This window comes from Ambystoma mexicanum, chromosome 13 (assembly GCF_040938575.1).
Source record: "Ambystoma mexicanum isolate Mex_15411 chromosome 13, UKY_AmexF1_1, whole genome shotgun sequence".
Taxonomy (NCBI): Eukaryota; Metazoa; Chordata; class Amphibia; order Caudata; family Ambystomatidae; genus Ambystoma; species Ambystoma mexicanum.
Genome location: NC_090938.1, coordinates 356,599,648 through 356,617,884, shown reverse-complemented (window position 1 = coordinate 356,617,884; position 18,237 = coordinate 356,599,648). Strand labels below are relative to the sequence as shown.

General features: G+C 43.4%; 17 non-coding genes across 17 annotated transcripts; 14 read left to right on the top strand and 3 right to left on the bottom strand.

Annotated features, from left to right (window-relative positions):
- The first annotated feature begins 693 nt into the window (after window positions 1–693).
- Window positions 694–770, top strand: TRNAS-GCU (transfer RNA serine (anticodon GCU)). Its single transcript has one exon. It is a non-coding gene; the product is annotated as a tRNA-Ser (tRNA).
- A 465-nt stretch (window positions 771–1,235) lies between these two features.
- TRNAT-UGU (transfer RNA threonine (anticodon UGU)) lies at window positions 1,236–1,307 on the top strand. The gene has a single exon. It is a non-coding gene; the product is annotated as a tRNA-Thr (tRNA).
- Window positions 1,308–1,995: 688 nt separating this feature from the next.
- On the top strand, window positions 1,996–2,077 carry TRNAS-GCU (transfer RNA serine (anticodon GCU)). The gene has a single exon. It is a non-coding gene; the product is annotated as a tRNA-Ser (tRNA).
- Window positions 2,078–2,623: 546 nt separating this feature from the next.
- On the top strand, window positions 2,624–2,695 carry TRNAT-CGU (transfer RNA threonine (anticodon CGU)). Its single transcript has one exon. It is a non-coding gene; the product is annotated as a tRNA-Thr (tRNA).
- Window positions 2,696–4,180: 1,485 nt separating this feature from the next.
- Window positions 4,181–4,275, bottom strand: TRNAI-UAU (transfer RNA isoleucine (anticodon UAU)). Its single transcript has 2 exons — window positions 4,238–4,275; window positions 4,181–4,216 (listed from the first exon to the last, which is right to left on the bottom strand). It is a non-coding gene; the product is annotated as a tRNA-Ile (tRNA).
- A 1,022-nt stretch (window positions 4,276–5,297) lies between these two features.
- TRNAT-UGU (transfer RNA threonine (anticodon UGU)) lies at window positions 5,298–5,369 on the top strand. The gene has a single exon. It is a non-coding gene; the product is annotated as a tRNA-Thr (tRNA).
- Window positions 5,370–6,056: 687 nt separating this feature from the next.
- On the top strand, window positions 6,057–6,138 carry TRNAS-GCU (transfer RNA serine (anticodon GCU)). The gene has a single exon. It is a non-coding gene; the product is annotated as a tRNA-Ser (tRNA).
- A 3,216-nt stretch (window positions 6,139–9,354) lies between these two features.
- On the top strand, window positions 9,355–9,426 carry TRNAT-UGU (transfer RNA threonine (anticodon UGU)). The gene has a single exon. It is a non-coding gene; the product is annotated as a tRNA-Thr (tRNA).
- Window positions 9,427–10,113: 687 nt separating this feature from the next.
- TRNAS-GCU (transfer RNA serine (anticodon GCU)) lies at window positions 10,114–10,195 on the top strand. Its single transcript has one exon. It is a non-coding gene; the product is annotated as a tRNA-Ser (tRNA).
- Window positions 10,196–10,741: 546 nt separating this feature from the next.
- Window positions 10,742–10,813, top strand: TRNAT-CGU (transfer RNA threonine (anticodon CGU)). The gene has a single exon. It is a non-coding gene; the product is annotated as a tRNA-Thr (tRNA).
- A 1,488-nt stretch (window positions 10,814–12,301) lies between these two features.
- Window positions 12,302–12,396, bottom strand: TRNAI-UAU (transfer RNA isoleucine (anticodon UAU)). The gene is made up of 2 exons: window positions 12,359–12,396; window positions 12,302–12,337 (listed from the first exon to the last, which is right to left on the bottom strand). It is a non-coding gene; the product is annotated as a tRNA-Ile (tRNA).
- A 1,013-nt stretch (window positions 12,397–13,409) lies between these two features.
- TRNAT-UGU (transfer RNA threonine (anticodon UGU)) lies at window positions 13,410–13,481 on the top strand. Its single transcript has one exon. It is a non-coding gene; the product is annotated as a tRNA-Thr (tRNA).
- Window positions 13,482–14,168: 687 nt separating this feature from the next.
- TRNAS-GCU (transfer RNA serine (anticodon GCU)) lies at window positions 14,169–14,250 on the top strand. The gene has a single exon. It is a non-coding gene; the product is annotated as a tRNA-Ser (tRNA).
- A 547-nt stretch (window positions 14,251–14,797) lies between these two features.
- On the top strand, window positions 14,798–14,869 carry TRNAT-UGU (transfer RNA threonine (anticodon UGU)). Its single transcript has one exon. It is a non-coding gene; the product is annotated as a tRNA-Thr (tRNA).
- A 1,492-nt stretch (window positions 14,870–16,361) lies between these two features.
- On the bottom strand, window positions 16,362–16,456 carry TRNAI-UAU (transfer RNA isoleucine (anticodon UAU)). Its single transcript has 2 exons — window positions 16,419–16,456; window positions 16,362–16,397 (listed from the first exon to the last, which is right to left on the bottom strand). It is a non-coding gene; the product is annotated as a tRNA-Ile (tRNA).
- A 480-nt stretch (window positions 16,457–16,936) lies between these two features.
- Window positions 16,937–17,013, top strand: TRNAS-GCU (transfer RNA serine (anticodon GCU)). Its single transcript has one exon. It is a non-coding gene; the product is annotated as a tRNA-Ser (tRNA).
- Window positions 17,014–17,478: 465 nt separating this feature from the next.
- On the top strand, window positions 17,479–17,550 carry TRNAT-UGU (transfer RNA threonine (anticodon UGU)). The gene has a single exon. It is a non-coding gene; the product is annotated as a tRNA-Thr (tRNA).
- Window positions 17,551–18,237: the final 687 nt, after the last annotated feature.

The window sequence follows — 18,237 nt, the reverse complement described above, 5'->3', positions numbered from 1 at the left end:
GCAGAGGAGCTGTCATACAACATTAACTGACAATCAAGGAAACCTTGAGGTGAACCAAAAAATGTCCAGAACATTTATTGGTTCAATAATTCAGTTTTGAGGTGAATTAGTAAAAAGTTCCAAAGTTGCTCCAGGTGAGGCTTGAACTCACAACCTCGGCATTGCTCACTGCATGTACTGCTGTATAAGTACCGCCGATTGCGCCACTGGAGCTGCTGTGTTTTGGTTTTCGACATGAAACTACACCCACAAACACACACACAAGTGTACAAAAGCACCCACAAGCTCTGGCATTGTCTTTTTAGCTGACACCAAATTATGGGTGCCTTGTAGTGCCCATATTGTGCCACTGGAGCTTACCTTTTAGCCTGATATACACTTTGCCACTGATGTTCAGCCAATGGTGCAGTCAAATGTCCCTTCTACATTTTTGTCATGCTGCAGGCAGTGCCACTGGAGCCAGCATGATGCTCTTCCTCATATTCAACACGTGTCAATTGAAACACCTCCCAATGTCATCTTGGCGATGCCTATAAACACCCCAGGACTTTGATGAATTTTTCTCAACAGCAAGTGAGGCAGTTTTCCTGCAAACGGCTGGATGTACCTCAACAAGGAACGCATTGTGGTTCTATTTTGAAGATGTTTGTGTTATTACCTGTAAAGACTTGAATGCCTAACATAATCCCTGTAGACGAGGTGGCCGAGTGGTTAAGGCGATGGACTGCTAATCTGCTGTACACGCGTGGTTTCGAATCCCACCTTCGTCGATTTTAACTTTTGAAATCTTTTTTAAACATCTGCATTGCTCTAAGCACCATTGCCATTGGCTTTCAAAGAACATACAGACAAAAGTGAAAATATGCATGTTAGTTGATTAAGAAGGACACAAACAAGGTTGTCGTGTTACTGGCAGGAATGCAATCTGCTGTGCTTGACTACCCTTTGAGCCAGAATCCGGATAGAAATTTAAAAAAGCAAAGGTAATATCCATATTGTCTCTCTGCTGCCATGTACATGTTTTTTTCAACTTTCACGCATCACATCTCCTCATTAGTCACCCTAAAATTGCGCGGAATACGCACAAATTAGCTGCTCCTCAAAAAATCGGCCAGAAAAAAACAGGTCAAATCACAATCATATACATACATTCTCACACACCCTTCAAATATGTCTACCCAGTAAACATCATGTTGTGTGCTCGTTGTGTTGCTGTTATGCGTGGTAACCTGAGGGGCTCTGTAGCTCAGTGGCAGAGCACTGGTCTTGTAAACCAGGGGTCGTGAGTTTGATCCTCATTAGGGCCTCCAAATGGTAATTTTCTTGAACATTGTTGAATAGAGAACTGATATTGCACATTGTACCTGTGCAACCTTTTACCAATGGATTCGGGCCTATAACAAAGCCACAAGCGCAAGGTGTCTGAATAGTCTGTGGGGAAGGTCGGCTTTCTGGACCTAATTTCTTCAAGAAAAAGACCTTGATAATCTTGTGATGACAGATGCAGATGATCACGGTGAAGCCCTTACTCTATTGAACAGTACAGCGGTTCTGGGTTGCACGCCTTTCTCTATTTTCAGGGACATTGATGTGGCAAAATTTAATTGGAAAAGGGTTATTGCCATCACTCACTATTTAAATTCAATGACATCACAGGAAGCAGCAGCATCTGAACTTTGATCTTGGCTGGAAACGTTGAATGATGCCAAACACTGGGAAACTGGAGCTTGCGTTATGCTGGTTTTACTACTAATGGTGTGCCATACGGAAGCTCAAGCACCTTCCTCTGGATTAGTGTTGTGAACCCTCCAGGAGCTCTTGTTATATTTTTCTGAACTTCAACTTGATGTGTTTATCTATCAATGGCCGGGTAAGGAAGAACGAGTCAACGATCTTGTTTCTACTATGACAAACATGATCTATTTTTCACTGACTTTGCACCACCATTGTTTTATCTCTTCTTTAAGCATGGGACTCGAGCACCGTTCCCAAACAGACGAGGTGGCCGAGTGGTTAAGGCGATGGACTGCTAATCCATTGTGCTCTGCACGCGTGGGTTCGAATCCCACCTTCGTCGTATTTTTTCTTTATAGTCTGCATTTAAACATAGACCAAAGTCTTTCAACCTCCCTGTGAAAGACAGGAATGAGTACAGATATGGAAATAGAGATGTAAAAATAAGTTCATTGGTGCAGGCGGAGAATGAAATTAGTCAAAGACTTTCCTCGTAGGTTTCCATTCTTTACTATTATAGGAGCCAAAATCAGCGCAGTTAGTAAATTCCCAAGCTTACATCCCAAATTCTTTTTTCTTTTAGTTGTCTGCCTTTTACATGTTCCTTTTGCCATCATTCTGACCTGCTATCTAAACTCATGAACCTGTTCAGCATCCTACTCAATACATACATACCCGTAAAAGTACATACTCAAACGCATACCGACAATGTATCACCAACATAAGCACACACGCTTTCGCAAATCAGATGTATGATGACGTACTGAACACATGCAGAGATATACAGCCATTTTTACACAACCAGAAATTCATATACCTGGAGATCTACCTAGGTAAAACCCATGGTTTCTTTGCACTTTCTGTTGTTGGCTGTGAGCAAGCAGCAGGTGGCCTTGTAGCTCAGTGGCAGAGCACTGGTCTCGTAAACCAGGGGTCATGAGTTCAAACCTCATCAGGGCCTCGGGCGGATTATTTTCAAAAAGCACGGGGAAGAGAAGCCAGAGTTGCACCATCTACAGAGAACCTTTTATGACGGGATGCATCCTCATAATTGAAGTCTTCCACAGAAGGAGTGAAATAGAGTTCGAGAGGAAGGCCTAATGTTTTCAGGCAAAGACTGACAAAAACCTTGCAATGTCGCATGTAGCTGCTTTGGTGAAAAGACTGTTCAAGTTCACAATGCAACGGAGGGGTGTTCCCCATCTCCATACAATCATCTCTTTGATAATGTAAACGTGCCAGGCGTGTTGAAAGACAAAGACAGACACAACCGCACATACCAGTTGAGGAAAGACAGCCAGCAAACACATTTGTATAGAGGTAAGCAAGCCTCAATTAGAGATGTGAGTCCCTCCGTTTCTGCGGGAGTCCACAAGTTTAATAAAAAATGAACACATATCTTTCATGTTCTAATGATTACCAATCTTTCTGATTAGCTCTGCATAGCTCCAATGGCTATGTGTGTGTGTGTGTGTGTATGTGCCCGTGTGTGTAGGGGAAGGGGTCGGTAGATGTGTTCACGCAGAGCAAGTTGCATACATCGCCAACAGCCATTCTCTCCTGCTCCTGTGCATCCAGTTCGGAAGCGAACCCACCCAATTGTTCTATATGTCTGCTACCCTGACCGCATTCACACATCATTGGCTATTAGTATGCAGCTTGTGGGCGCTGTCAATGGGATATAAGCACCATTCCTCATGTCTGCAATAGCTAGACCAGATTCTGAGGTATGATGAGCAGGGGTCCAGGCACTTCGCCTGACGAACGCCTGACAAACGCCGGGCTTAGCCCTGCCGGGGCCTAACTGGGCATGGCCCTGTGTAAGGTAGGGTGAGCAGGGGACCACTTGCAACTAACCTTCGGCACCAATCAGGCATGGAGAGGTCTGTGCAAATGCCCAGCCCTTTAGCAATCTCGATCTGCAAAACCTTCAACTCCTAATTCTCATGGCTCCCAGAAGCCCTAGCCCATATGCAAATGAGGCGAGTTCCTATCAGCATCCTTGTTCTGCTTGATTTTATCAAAGTGACTGCCTGATTAGTGAAAGGGTATTTATTCTCAGAGGTTTGCTTCAAAGGCGATAATGCAGTAAATAGACAACATTATTCTTTGTAAGTTGATATTGTCTCCTGGATCCTACTCCAGTAACCCTTTTTCTACCTTTACAAATGTCTTCCGTAAGTGGTGCTCAGCAGAAAATGGAGTATAATAACAGTTGACATTTTTTATTTTCTGTTCTATTTTCAAAAACCCTCCGTAGCTGTATTTAAAGCGCAAACACCCCATAAATAACTTGCAATGAGTATTCCATGTCTAAAAGGCAGAGGAGCTGTCATACAACAATAACTGACAATCAAGGAAACCTTGAGGTGAACCAAAAAATGTCCAGAACATTTATTGGTTCAATAATTCAGTTTTGAGGTGAATTAGTAAAAAGTTCCAAAGTTGCTCCAGGTGAGGCTTGAACTCACAACCTCGGCATTGCTCACTGCATGTACTGCTGTATAAGTACCGCGCGCTAACCGATTGCGCCACTGGAGCTGCTGTGTTTTGGTTTTCGACATGAAACTACACCCACAAACACACACACAAGTGTACAAAAGCACCCACAAGCTCTGGCATTGTCTTTTTAGCTGACACCAAATTATGGGTGCCTTGTAGTGCCCATATTGTGCCACTGGAGCTTACCTTTTAGCCTGATATACACTTTGCCACTGATGTTCAGCCAATGGTGCAGTCAAATGTCCCTTCTACATTTTTGTCATGCTGCAGGCAGTGCCACTGGAGCCAGCATGATGCTCTTCCTCATATTCAACACGTGTCAATTGAAACACCTCCCAATGTCATCTTGGCGATGCCTATAAACACCCCAGGACTTTGATGAATTTTTCTCAACAGCAAGTGAGGCAGTTTTCCTGCAAACGGCTGGATGTACCTCAACAAGGAACGCATTGTGGTTCTATTTTGAAGATGTTTGTGTTATTACCTGTAAAGACTTGAATGCCTAACATAATCCCTGTAGACGAGGTGGCCGAGTGGTTAAGGCGAAGGACTGCTAATCTGCTGTACACGTGTGGTTTCGAATCCCACCTTTGTCGATTTTAACTTTTGAAATCTTTTTTAAACATCTGCATTGCTCTAAGCACCATTGCCATTGGCTTTCAAAGAACATACAGACAAAAGTGAAAATATGCATGTTAGTTGATTAAGAAGGACACAAACAAGGTTGTCGTGTTACTGGCAGGAATGCAATCTGCTGTGCTTGACTACCCTTTGAGCCAGAATCCGGATAGAAATTTAAAAAAGCAAAGGTAATATCCATATTGTCTCTCTGCTGCCATGTACATGTTTTTTTCAACTTTCACGCATCACATCTCCTCATTAGTCACCCTAAAATTGCGCGGAATACGCACAAATTAGCTGCTCCTCAGAAAATCGGCCAGAAAAAAACAGGTCAAATCACAATCATATACATACATTCTCACACACCCTTCAAATATGTCTACCCAGTAAACATCATGTTGTGTGCTCGTTGTGTTGCTGTTATGCGTGGAAACCTGAGGGGCTCTGTAGCTCAGTGGCAGAGCACTGGTCTTGTAAACCAGGGGTCGTGAGTTCGATCCTCATCAGGGCCTCCAAATGGTAATTTTCTTGAACATTGTTGAATAGGAACTGATATTGCACATTGTACCTGTGCAACCTTTTACCAATGGATTCGGGCCTATAACAAAGCCACAAGCGCAAGGTGTCTGAATAGTCTGTGGGGAAGGTCGGCTTTCTGGACCTAATTTCTTCAAGAAAAAGACCTTGATAATCTTGTGATGACAGATGCAGATGATCACGGTGAAGCCCTTACTCTATTGAACAGTACAGCGGTTCTGGGTTGCACGCCTTTCTCTATTTTCAGGGACGTTGATGTGGCAAAATTTAATTGGAAAAGGGTTATTGCCATCACTCACTATTTAAATTCAATGACATCACAGGAAGCAGCAGCATCTGAACTTTGATCTTGGCTGGAAACGTTGAATGATGCCAAACACTGGGAAACTGGAGCTTGCGTTATGCTGGTTTTACTACTAATGGTGTGCCATACGGAAGCTCAAGCACCTTCCTCTGGATTAGTGTTGTGAACCCTCCAGGAGCTCTTGTTATATTTTTCTGAACTTCAACTTGATGTGTTTATCTATCAATGGCCGGGTAAGGAAGAACGAGTCAACGATCTTGTTTCTACTATGACAAACATGATCTATTTTTCACTGACTTTGCACCACCATTGTTTTATCTCTTCTTTAAGCATGGGACTCGAGCACCGTTCCCAAACAGACGAGGTGGCCGAGTGGTTAAGGCGATGGACTGCTAATCCATTGTGCTCTGCACGCGTGGGTTCGAATCCCACCTTTGTCGTATTTTTTCTTTATAGTCTGCATTTAAACATAGACCAAAGTCTTTCAACCTCCCTGTGAAAGACAGGAATGAGTACAGATATGGAAATAGAGATGTAAAAATAAGTTCATTGGTGCAGGCGGAGAATGAAATTAGTCAAAGACTTTCCTCGTAGGTTTCCATTCTTTACTATTATAGGAGCCAAAATCAGCGCAGTTAGTAAATTCCCAAGCTTACATCCCAAATTCTTTTTTCTTTTAGTTGTCTGCCTTTTACATGTTCCTTTTGCCATCATTCTGACCTGCTATCTAAACTCATGAACCTGTTCAGCATCCTACTCAATACATACATACCCGTAAAAGTACATACTCAAACGCATACCGACAATGTATCACCAACATAAGCACACACGCTTTCGCAAATCAGATGTATGATGACGTACTGAACACATGCAGAGATATACAGCCATTTTTACACAACCAGAAATTCATATACCTGGAGATCTACCTAGGTAAAACCCATGGTTTCTTTGCACTTTCTGTTGTTGGCTGTGAGCAAGCAGCAGGTGGCCTTGTAGCTCAGTGGCAGAGCATTGGTCTGTAAACCAGGGGTCATGAGTTCAAACCTCATCAGGGCCTCGGGCGGATTATTTTCAAAAAGCACGGGAAGAGAAGCCAGAGTTGCACCATCTACAGAGAACCTTTTATGACGGGATGCATCCTCATAATTGAAGTCTTCCACAGAAGGAGTGAAATAGAGTTCGAGAGGAAGGCCTAATGTTTTCAGGCAAAGACTGACTAAAACCTTGCAATGTCGCATGTAGCTGCTTTGGTGAAAAGACTGTTCAAGTTCACAATGCAACGGAGGGGTGTTCCCCATCTCCATACAATCATCTCTTTGATAATGTAAACGTGCCAGGCGTGTTGAAAGACAAAGACAGACACAACCGCACATACCAGTTGAAGAAAGACAGCCAGCAAACACATTTGTATAGAGGTAAGCAAGCCTCAATTAGAGATGTGAGTCCCTCCGTTTCTGCGGGAGTCCACAAGTTTAATAAAAAATGAACACATATCTTTCATGTTCTAATGATTACCAATCTTTCTGATTAGCTCTGCATAGCTCCAATGGCTATGTGTGTGTGTGTGTGTATGTGCCCGTGTGTGTAGGGGAAGGGGTCGGTAGATGTGTTCACGCAGAGCAAGTTGCATACATCGCCAACAGCCATTCTCTCCTGCTCCTGTGCATCCAGTTCGGAAGCGAACCCACCCAATTGTTCTATATGTCTGCTACCCTGACCGCATTCACACATCATTGGCTATTAGTATGCAGCTTGTGGGCGCTGTCAATGGGATATAAGCACCATTCCCCATGTCTGCAATAGCTAGACCAGATTCTGAGGTATGATGAGCAGGGGTCCAGGCACTTCGCCTGACGAACGCCTGACAAACGCCGGGCTTAGCCCTGCCGGGGCCTAACTGGGCATGGCCCTGTGTAAGGTAGGGTGAGCAGGGGACCACTTGCAACTAACCTTCGGCACCAATCAGGCATGGAGAGGTCTGTGCAAATGCCCAGCCCTTTAGCAATCTCGATCTGCAAAACCTTCAACTCCTAATTCTCATGGCTCCCAGAAGCCCTAGCCCATATGCAAATGAGGCGAGTTCCTATCAGCATCCTTGTTCTGCTTGATTTTATCAAAGTGACTGCCTGATTAGTGAAAGGGTATTTATTCTCAGAGGTTTGCTTCAAAGGCGATAATGCAGTAAATAGACAACATTATTCTTTGTAAGTTGATATTGTCTCCTGGATCCTACTCCAGTAACCCTTTTTCTACCTTTACAAATGTCTTCCGTAAGTGGTGCTCAGCAGAAAATGGAGTATAATAACAGTTGACATTTTTTATTTTCTGTTCTATTTTCAAAAACCCTCCGTAGCTGTATTTAAAGCGCAAACACCCCATAAATAACTTGCAATGAGTATTCCATGTCTAAAAGGCAGAGGAGCTGTCATACAACATTAACTGACAATCAAGAAAACCTTGAGGTGAACCAAAAAATGTCCAGAACATTTATTGGTTCAATAATTCAGTTTTGAGGTGAATTAGTAAAAAGTTCCAAAGTTGCTCCAGGTGAGGCTTGAACTCACAACTTCGGCATTGCTCACTGCATGTACTGCTGTATGAGTACCGCGTGCTAACCGATTGCGCCACTGGAGCTGCTGTGTTTTGGTTTTCGACATGAAACTACACCCACAAACACACACACAAGTGTACAAAAGCACCCACAAGCTCTGGCATTGTCTTTTTAGCTGACACCAAATTATGGGTGCCTTGTAGTGCCCATATTGTGCCACTGGAGCTTACCTTTTAGCCTGATATACACTTTGCCACTGATGTTCAGCCAATGGTGCAGTCAAATGTCCCTTCTACATTTTTGTCATGCTGCAGGCAGTGCCACTGGAGCCAGCATGATGCTCTTCCTCATATTCAACACGTGTCAATTGAAACACCTCCCAATGTCATCTTGGCGATGCCTATAAACACCCCAGGACTTTGATGAATTTTTCTCAACAGCAAGTGAGGCAGTTTTCCTGCAAACGGCTGGATGTACCTCAACAAGGAACGCATTGTGGTTCTATTTTGAAGATGTTTGTGTTATTACCTGTAAAGACTTGAATGCCTAACATAATCCCTGTAGACGAGGTGGCCGAGTGGTTAAGGCGATGGACTGCTAATCTGCTGTACACGCGTGGTTTCGAATCCCACCTTTGTCGATTTTAACTTTTGAAATCTTTTTTAAACATCTGCATTGCTCTAAGCACCATTGCCATTGGCTTTCAAAGAACATACAGACAAAAGTGAAAATATGCATGTTAGTTGATTAAGAAGGACACAAACAAGGTTGTCGTGTTACTGGCAGGAATGCAATCTGCTGTGCTTGACTACCCTTTGAGCCAGAATCCGGATAGAAATTTAAAAAAGCAAAGGTAATATCCATATTGTCTCTCTGCTGCCATGTACATGTTTTTTTCAACTTTCACGCATCACATCTCCTCATTAGTCACCCTAAAATTGCGCGGAATACGCACAAATTAGCTGCTCCTCAAAAAATCGGCCAGAAAAAAACAGGTCAAATCACAATCATATACATACATTCTCACACACCCTTCAAATATGTCTACCCAGTAAACATCATGTTGTGTGCTCGTTGTGTTGCTGTTATGCGTCATAACCTGAGGGGCTCTGTAGCTCAGTGGCAGAGCACTGGTCTTGTAAACCAGGGGTCGTGAGTTCGATCCTCATCAGGGCCTCCAAATGGTAATTTTCTTGAACATTGTTGAATAGGAACTGATATTGCACATTGTACCTGTGCAACCTTTTACCAATGGATTCGGGCCTATAACAAAGCCACAAGCGCAAGGTGTCTGAATAGTCTGTGGGGAAGGTCGGCTTTCTGGACCTAATTTCTTCAAGAAAAAGACCTTGATAATCTTGTGATGACAGATGCAGATGATCACGGTGAAGCCCTTACTCTATTGAACAGTACAGCGGTTCTGGGTTGCACGCCTTTCTCTATTTTCAGGGACGTTGATGTGGCAAAATTTAATTGGAAAAGGGTTATTGCCATCACTCACTATTTAAATTCAATGACATCACAGGAAGCAGCAGCATCTGAACTTTGATCTTGGCTGGAAACGTTGAATGATGCCAAACACTGGGAAACTGGAGCTTGCGTTATGCTGGTTTTACTACTAATGGTGTGCCATACGGAAGCTCAAGCACCTTCCTCTGGATTAGTGTTGTGAACCCTCCAGGAGCTCTTGTTATATTTTTCTGAACTTCAACTTGATGTGTTTATCTATCAATGGCCGGGTAAGGAAGAACGAGTCAACGATCTTGTTTCTACTATGACAAACATGATCTATTTTTCACTGACTTTGCACCACCATTGTTTTATCTCTTCTTTAAGCATGGGACTCGAGCACCGTTCCCAAAAAGACGAGGTGGCCGAGTGGTTAAGGCGATGGACTGCTAATCCATTGTGCTCTGCACGCGTGGGTTCGAATCCCACCTTCGTCGTATTTTTTCTTTATAGTCTGCATTTAAACATAGACCAAAGTCTTTCAACCTCCCTGTGAAAGACAGGAATGAGTACAGATATGGAAATAGAGATGTAAAAATAAGTTCATTGGTGCAGGCGGAGAATGAAATTAGTCAAAGACTTTCCTCGTAGGTTTCCATTCTTTACTATTATAGGAGCCAAAATCAGCGCAGTTAGTAAATTCCCAAGCTTACATCCCAAATTCTTTTTTCTTTTAGTTGTCTGCCTTTTACATGTTCCTTTTGCCATCATTCTGACCTGCTATCTAAACTCATGAACCTGTTCAGCATCCTACTCAATACATACATACCCGTAAAAGTACATACTCAAACGCATACCGACAATGTATCACCAACATAAGCACACACGCTTTCGCAAATCAGATGTATGATGACGTACTGAACACATGCAGAGATATACAGCCATTTTTACACAACCAGAAATTCATATACCTGGAGATCTACCTAGGTAAAACCCATGGTTTCTTTGCACTTTCTGTTGTTGGCTGTGAGCAAGCAGCAGGTGGCCTTGTAGCTCAGTGGCAGAGCACTGGTCTCGTAAACCAGGGGTCATGAGTTCAAACCTCATCAGGGCCTCGGGCGGATTATTTTCAAAAAGCACGGGGAAGAGAAGCCAGAGTTGCACCATCTACAGAGAACCTTTTATGACGGGATGCATCCTCATAATTGAAGTCTTCCACAGAAGGAGTGAAATAGAGTTCGAGAGGAAGGCCTAATGTTTTCAGGCAAAGACTGACAAAAACCTTGCAATGTCGCATGTAGCTGCTTTGGTGAAAAGACTGTTCAAGTTCACAATGCAACGGAGGGGTGTTCCCCATCTCCATACAATCATCTCTTTGATAATGTAAACGTGCCAGGCGTGTTGAAAGACAAAGACAGACACAACCGCACATACCAGTTGAAGAAAGACAGCCAGCAAACACATTTGTATAGAGGTAAGCAAGCCTCAATTAGAGATGTGAGTCCCTCCGTTTCTGCGGGAGTCCACAAGTTTAATAAAAAATGAACACATATCTTTCATGTTCTAATGATTACCAATCTTTCTGATTAGCTCTGCATAGCTCCAATGGCTATGTGTGTGTGTGTGTGTGTATGTGCCCGTGTGTGTAGGGGAAGGGGTCGGTAGATGTGTTCACGCAGAGCAAGTTGCATACATCGCCAACAGCCATTCTCTCCTGCTCCTGTGCATCCAGTTCGGAAGCGAACCCACCCAATTGTTCTATATGTCTGCTACCCTGACCGCATTCACACATCATTGGCTATTAGTATGCAGCTTGTGGGCGCTGTCAATGGGATATAAGCACCATTCCCCATGTCTGCAATAGCTAGACCAGATTCTGAGGTATGATGAGCAGGGGTCCAGGCACTTCGCCTGACGAACGCCGGGCTTAGCCCTGCCGTGCCTAGCCCTGAGGGGCCTAACTGGGCATGGCCCTGTGTAAGGTAGGGTGAGCAGGGGACCACTTGCAACTAACCTTCGGCACCAATCAGGCATGGAGAGGTCTGTGCAAATGCCCAGCCCTTTAGCAATCTCGATCTGCAAAACCTTCAACTCCTAATTCTCATGGCTCCCAGAAGCCCTAGCCCATATGCAAATGAGGCGAGTTCCTATCAGCATCCTTGTTCTGCTTGATTTTATCAAAGTGACTGCCTGATTAGTGAAAGGGTATTTATTCTCAGAGGTTTGCTTCAAAGGCGATAATGCAGTAAATAGACAACATTATTCTTTGTAAGTTGATATTGTCTCCTGGATCCTACTCCAGTAACCCTTTTTCTACCTTTACAAATGTCTTCCGTAAGTGGTGCTCAGCAGAAAATGGAGTATAATAACAGTTGACATTTTTTATTTTCTGTTCTATTTTCAAAAACCCTCCGTAGCTGTATTTAAAGCGCAAACACCCCATAAATAACTTGCAATGAGTATTCCATGTCTAAAAGGCAGAGGAGCTGTCATACAACATTAACTGACAAACAAGGAAACCTTGAGGTGAACCAAAAAATGTCCAGAACATTTATTGGTTCAATAATTCAGTTTTGAGGTGAATTAGTAAAAAGTTCCAAAGTTGCTCCAGGTGAGGCTTGAACTCACAACCTCGGCATTGCTCACTGCATGTACTGCTGTATAAGTACCGCGCGCTACCCGATTGCGCCACTGGAGCTGCTGTGTTTTGGTTTTCGACATGAAACTACACCCACAAACACACACACAAGTGTACAAAAGCACCCACAAGCTCTGGCATTGTCTTTTTAGCTGACACCAAATTATGGGTGCCTTGTAGTGCCCATATTGTGCCACTGGAGCTTACCTTTTAGCCTGATATACACTTTGCCACTGATGTTCAGCCAATGGTGCAGTCAAATGTCCCTTCTACATTTTTGTCATGCTGCAGGCAGTGCCACTGGAGCCAGCATGATGCTCTTCCTCATATTCAACACGTGTCAATTGAAACACCTCCCAATGTCATCTTGGCGATGCCTATAAACACCCCAGGACTTTGATGAATTTTTCTCAACAGCAAGTGAGGCAGTTTTCCTGCAAACGGCTGGATGTACCTCAACAAGGAACGCATTGTGGTTCTATTTTGAAGATGTTTGTGTTATTACCTGTAAAGACTTGAATGCCTAACATAATCCCTGTAGACGAGGTGGCCGAGTGGTTAAGGCGATGGACTGCTAATCTGCGTGGTTTCGAATCCCACCTTTGTCGATTTTAACTTTTGAAATCTTTTTTAAACATCTGCATTGCTCTAAGCACCATTGCCATTGGCTTTCAAAGAACATACAGACAAAAGTGAAAATATGCATGTTAGTTGATTAAGAAGGACACAAACAAGGTTGTCGTGTTACTGGCAGGAATGCAATCTGCTGTGCTTGACTACCCTTTGAGCCAGAATCCGGATAGAAATTTAAAAAAGCAAAGGTAATATCCATATTGTCTCTCTGCTGCCATGTACATGTTTTTTTCAACTTTCACGCATCACATCTCCTCATTAGTCACCCTAAAATTGCGCGGAATACGCACAAATTAGCTGCTCCTCAAAAAATCGGCCAGAAAAAAACAGGTCAAATCACAATCATATACATACATTCTCACACACCCTTCAAATATGTCTACCCAGTAAACATCATGTTGTGTGCTCGTTGTGTTGCTGTTATGCGTCATAACCTGAGGGGCTCTGTAGCTCAGTGGCAGAGCACTGGTCTTGTAAACCAGGGGTCGTGAGTTCGATCCTCATCAGGGCCTCCAAATGGTAATTTTCTTGAACATTGTTGAATAGGAACTGATATTGCACATTGTACCTGTGCAACCTTTTACCAATGGATTCGGGCCTATAACAAAGCCACAAGCGCAAGGTGTCTGAATAGTCTGTGGGGAAGGTCGGCTTTCTGGACCTAATTTCTTCAAGAAAAAGACCTTGATAATCTTGTGATGACAGATGCAGATGATCACGGTGAAGCCCTTACTCTATTGAACAGTACAGCGGTTCTGGGTTGCACGCCTTTCTCTATTTTCAGGGACGTTGATGTGGCAAAATTTAATTGGAAAAGGGTTATTGCCATCACTCACTATTTAAATTCAATGACATCACAGGAAGCAGCAGCATCTGAACTTTGATCTTGGCTGGAAACGTTGAATGATGCCAAACACTGGGAAACTGGAGCTTGCGTTATGCTGGTTTTACTACTAATGGTGTGCCATACGGAAGCTCAAGCACCTTCCTCTGGATTAGTGTTGTGAACCCTCTAGGAGCTCTTGTTATATTTTTCTGAACTTCAACTTGATGTGTTTATCTATCAATGGCCGGGTAAGGAAGAACGAGTCAACGATCTTGTTTCTACTATGACAAACATGATCTATTTTTCACTGACTTTGCACCACCATTGTTTTATCTCTTCTTTAAGCATGGGACTCGAGCACCGTTCCCAAACAGACGAGGTGGCCGAGTGGTTAAGGCGATGGACTGCTAATCCATTGTGCTCTGCACGCGTGGGTTCGAATCCCACCTTCTTCGTATTTTTTCTTTATAGTCTGCATTTAAACATAGACCAAAGTCTTTCAACCTCCCTGTGAAAGACAGGAATGAGTACAGATATGGAAATAGAGATGTAAAAATAAGTTCATTGGTGCAGGCGGAGAATGAAATTAGTCAAAGACTTTCCTCGTAGGTTTCCATTCTTTACTATTATAGGAGCCAAAATCAGCGCAGTTAGTAAATTCCCAAGCTTACATCCCAAATTCTTTTTTCTTTTAGTTGTCTGCCTTTTACATGTTCCTTTTGCCATCATTCTGACCTGCTATCTAAACTCATGAACCTGTTCAGCATCCTACTCAATACATACATACCCGTAAAAGTACATACTCAAACGCATACCGACAATGTATCACCAACATAAGCACACACGCTTTCGCAAATCAGATGTATGATGACGTACTGAACACATGCAGAGATATACAGCCATTTTTACACAACCAGAAATTCATATACCTGGAGATCTACCTAGGTAAAACCCATGGTTTCTTTGCACTTTCTGTTGTTGGCTGTGAGCAAAACAGCAGGTGGCCTTGTAGCTCAGTGGCAGAGCACTGGTCTTGTAAACCAGGGGTCATGAGTTCAAACCTCATCAGGGCCTCGGGCGGATTATTTTCAAAAAGCACGGGGAAGAGAAGCCAGAGTTGCACCATCTACAGAGAACCTTTTATGACGGGATGCATCCTCATAATTGAAGTCTTCCACAGAAGGAGTGAAATAGAGTTCGAGAGGAAGGCCTAATGTTTTCAGGCAAAGACTGACAAAAACCTTGCAATGTCGCATGTAGCTGCTTTGGTGAAAAGACTGTTCAAGTTCACAATGCAACGGAAGGGTGTTCCCCATCTCCATACAATCATCTCTTTGATAATGTAAACGTGCCAGGCGTGTTGAAAGACAAAGACAGACACAACCGCACATACCAGTTGAAGAAAGACAGCCAGCAAACACATTTGTATAGAGGTAAGCAAGCCTCAATTAGAGATGTGAGTCCCTCCGTTTCTGCGGGAGTCCACAAGTTTAATAAAAAATGAACACATATCTTTCATGTTCTAATGATTACCAATCTTTCTGATTAGCTCTGCATAGCTCCAATGGCTATGTGTGTGTGTGTGTGTATGTGCCCGTGTGTGTAGGGGAAGGGGTCGGTAGATGTGTTCACGCAGAGCAAGTTGCATACATCGCCAACAGCCATTCTCTCCTGCTCCTGTGCATCCAGTTCGGAAGCGAACCAACCCAATTGTTCTATATGTCTGCTACCCTGACCGCATTCACACATCATTGGCTATTAGTATGCAGCTTGTGGGCGCTGTCAATGGGATATAAGCACCATTCCCCATGTCTGCAATATCTAGACCAGATTCTGAGGTATGATGAGCAGGGGTCCAGGCACTTCCACTTCCCCTGACGAACGCCGGGCTTAGCCCTGCCGTGCCTAGCCCTGAGGGGCCTAACTGGGCATGGCCCTGTGTAAGGTAGGGTGAGCAGGGGACCACTTGCAACTAACCTTCGGCACCAATCAGGCATGGAGAGGTCTGTGCAAATGCCCAGCCCTTTAGCAATCTCGATCTGCAAAACCTTCAACTCCTAATTCTCATGGCTCCCAGAAGCCCTAGCCCATATGCAAATGAGGCGAGTTCCTATCAGCATCCTTGTTCTGCTTGATTTTATCAAAGTGACTGCCTGATTAGTGAAAGGGTATTTATTCTCAGAGGTTTGCTTCAAAGGCGATAATGCAGTAAATAGACAACATTATTCTTTGTAAGTTGATATTGTCTCCTGGATCCTACTCCAGTAACCCTTTTTCTACCTTTACAAATGTCTTCCGTAAGTGGTGCTCAGCAGAAAATGGAGTATAATAACAGTTGACATTTTTTATTTTCTGTTCTATTTTCAAAAACCCTCCGTAGCTGTATTTAAAGCGCAAACACCCCATAAATAACTTGCAATGAGTATTCCATGTCTAAAAGGCAGAGGAGCTGTCATACAACATTAACTGACAATCAAGGAAACCTTGAGGTGAACCAAAAAATGTCCAGAACATTTATTGGTTCAATAATTCAGTTTTGAGGTGAATTAGTAAAAAGTTCCAAAGTTGCTCCAGGTGAGGCTTGAACTCACAACCTCGGCATTGCTCACTGCATGTACTGCTGTATAAGTACCGCGCGCTAACCGATTGCGCCACTGGAGCTGCTGTGTTTTGGTTTTCGACATGAAACTACACCCACAAACACACACACAAGTGTACAAAAGCACCCACAAGCTCTGGCATTGTCTTTTTAGCTGACACCAAATTATGGGTGCCTTGTAGTGCCCATATTGTGCCACTGGAGCTTACCTTTTAGCCTGATATACACTTTGCCACTGATGTTCAGCCAATGGTGCAGTCAAATGTCCCTTCTACATTTTTGTCATGCTGCAGGCAGTGCCACTGGAGCCAGCATGATGCTCTTCCTCATATTCAACACGTGTCAATTGAAACACCTCCCAATGTCATCTTGGCGATGCCTATAAACACCCCAGGACTTTGATGAATTTTTCTCAACAGCAAGTGAGGCAGTTTTCCTGCAAACGGCTGGATGTACCTCAACAAGGAACGCATTGTGGTTCTATTTTGAAGATGTTTGTGTTATTACCTGTAAAGACTTGAATGCCTAACATAATCCCTGTAGACGAGGTGGCCGAGTGGTTAAGGCGATGGACTGCTAATCTGCTGTACACGCGTGGGTTCGAATCCCACCTTCGTTGATTTTAACTTTTGAAATCTTTTTTAAACATCTGCATTGCTCTAAGCACCATTGCCATTGGCTTTCAAAGAACATACAGACAAAAGTGAAAATATGCATGTTAGTTGATTAAGAAGGACACAAACAAGGTTGTCGTGTTACTGGCAGGAATGCAATCTGCTGTGCTTGACTACCCTTTGAGCCAGAATCCGGATAGAAATTTAAAAAAGCAAAGGTAATATCCATATTGTCTCTCTGCTGCCATGTACATGTTTTTTTCAACTTTCACGCATCACATCTCCTCATTAGTCACCCTAAAATTGCGCGGAATACGCACAAATTAGCTGCTCCTGAAAAAATCGGCCAGAAAAAAACAGGTCAAATCACAATCATATACATACATTCTCACACACCCTTCAAATATGTCTACCCAGTAAACATCATGTTGTGTGCTCGTTGTGTTGCTGTTATGCGTCATAACCTCAGGGGCTCTGTAGCACAGTGGCAAAGCACTGGTCTTGTAAACCAGGGGTCGTGAGTTCGATCCTCATCAGGGCCTCCAAATGGTAGTTTTCTTGAACATTGTTGAATAGGAACTGATATTGCACATTGTACCTGTGCAACCTTTTACCAATGGATTCGGGCCTATAACAAAGCCACAAGCGCAAGGTGTCTTAATAGTCTGTGGGGAAGGTCGGCTTTCTGGACCTAATTTCTTCAAGAAAAAGACCTTGATAATCTTGTGATGACAGATGCAGATGATCACGGTGAAGCCCTTACTCTATTGAACAGTACAGCGGTTCTGGGTTGCACGCCTTTCTCTATTTTCAGGGACGTTGATGTGGCAAAATTTAATTGGAAAAGGGTTATTGCCATCACTCACTATTTAAATTCAATGACATCACAGGAAGCAGCAGCATCTGAACTTTGATCTTGGCTGGAAACGTTGAATGATGCCAAACACTGGGAAACTGGAGCTTGCGTTATGCTGGTTTTACTACTAATGGTGTGCCATACGGAAGCTCAAGCACCTTCCTCTGGATTAGTGTTGTGAACCCTCCAGGAGCTCTTGTTATAGTTTTCTGAACTTCAACTTGATGTGTTTATCTATCAATGGCCGGGTAAGGAAGAACGAGTCAACGATCTTGTTTCTACTATGACAAACATGATCTATTTTTCACTGACTTTGCACCACCATTGTTTTATCTCTTCTTTAAGCATGGGACTCGAGCACCGTTTCCAAACA